Raw genomic sequence first — 1704 nt, 5'->3', positions numbered from 1 at the left:
CTCCCTGCAGCAGTCTAAACCTTGACGCCCACTGAGACGTCGGAAGCGCAGCAACAGAATTGATTAGTCTCGCTTCCGGCGTCTATGGGTGTAATGCAGGAGCGTATATTCTGGGCTAGCTAGGCTCTCTGCGAAGCCTGAAGTCTAAAGAATAAAATACAGGAGGAAAATAGATCAGAAATTGTAAATAATATTATTCATATCAGTGAGATGATGATGCTGATTCTGGAGTTGGCAACCTGATTTCCTATGAGTTGGCAACCTGATTTCCTATGAGTTGGCAACCTGATTTCCTATGAGTTGGCAACCTGATTTCCTATGAGTTGGCAACTTGATTTCCTATGAGTTGGCAACCTGATTTCCTATGAGTTGGCAAGGTGATTTCTTATGAGTTGGCAACCTGATTTCCTATGAGTTGGCAACCTGATTTCTTATGAGTTGGCAACCTGATTTCCTATGAGTTGGCAACCTGATTTCTTAGGAGTTGGCAACCTAATTTTTTAGGTAAATTTATTTCTATTCATAGCCTAGGACCCTGTGACGTAGTGAGATAGCCCAGATCTTGGACTCAGTAGACGCCACTGGTGTAATGATAGAATCACTACAAGATCCTTTTTTATTATTAGCTGTTATTTTTTTAGTGACAGCCATACTTATTTTTTTTATGCAGAGCTGGCCTACGTGACGGTGAAAACCAGCTTGCAGAAGGCGGGTATTTTCAAAATCTTGACCTTTCAATCCTGAAGGGGGGGGGGGGGTGGACAAAGTCCAGTTTACTGTTTTTTTTTCGAATCGCCTATATACACACAGTGCGTGTACTAAGTTTTAGGACTGGAATGAAAAACATGCTTACAGGAAAGTAATCAAAACTTTTATTGTTTATTCTTCAGATGGTGTAACTAGACGTGCACGGTCGTACAGTCTCTGGATGCCGTGTTAGAAGTTACCTTCGGGAATCGGGTGTAAAACACACGTCACGCCCTTCTGAATGTCATAAACAGAGTCGAAAAGATGACCTTTCAATTGGGATTTTAATTTCGGGGACAGAAAATAGTCCGTAGGTGCTAGGTCCGGCGAATAAGTGGGGTGGTGTCACTGTCAGTTGTGAATATCAAGTCTTGACAGGCCGCAACTCTTCGGCCTTTCTGCTCGTCAGTCAGGGAATGTGGAACGAATCGCAAATCTTCCTTTTCCGCAAATCTTCCACAACAATCTTCCTCGCCGTGTCCTTGCTGATAATTAATTCGTCCGCTATCATTCTGAGCGACAACTGGCGGTTCTCAAGAAGCAATTGTCGAACTGCATCGATGTTTCTGTTCATTTCGTCGTCTCGTCCGTCACGAAAGCGTCCATACCATCGGAACACATTCGACAGGGATAATGCTTGATCCCCGTAAGCTGTATTTATCATCTCAAGAGTTTCTGTCGCCGTTTTTCCGGCTTTGAAACAGAACTTAATTGCTATTCGTTGCTCCTCACTCGCATTCATGACGGACAACTTCGACAAAACTGTTCAATCGCACACGGCACAGACACTACCACACTCGCGTACACCAGACACTGCCTGCAATGACTCGACACCTATTGCTAACTGCTTCCGTACTTGGCCGGTAGATGGCTCGCCTGACAGTTTCACAGCGCCAACTGTCTTAAAACTTAGTAGATGCGCACTGTGTAAGAGAACCGATTGAGTAACGGGAGTTG

General features: G+C 44.3%; 1 pseudogene; it reads right to left on the bottom strand.

Annotated features, from left to right (window-relative positions):
• Window positions 1-1156: 1156 nt before the first annotated feature.
• Window positions 1157-1489, bottom strand: LOC146004607 (protein GVQW3 pseudogene; annotated as a pseudogene).
• Window positions 1490-1704: the final 215 nt, after the last annotated feature.

The sequence above is a fragment of the Lepisma saccharinum genome, chromosome 22 (assembly GCF_977018435.1).
Source record: "Lepisma saccharinum chromosome 22, izLepSacc3.1, whole genome shotgun sequence".
Classification (NCBI taxonomy): Eukaryota; Metazoa; Arthropoda; class Insecta; order Zygentoma; family Lepismatidae; genus Lepisma; species Lepisma saccharinum.
Note: the sequence above shows the minus strand (reverse complement) of the source record. Positions and strands in the feature narration are given on the sequence as shown.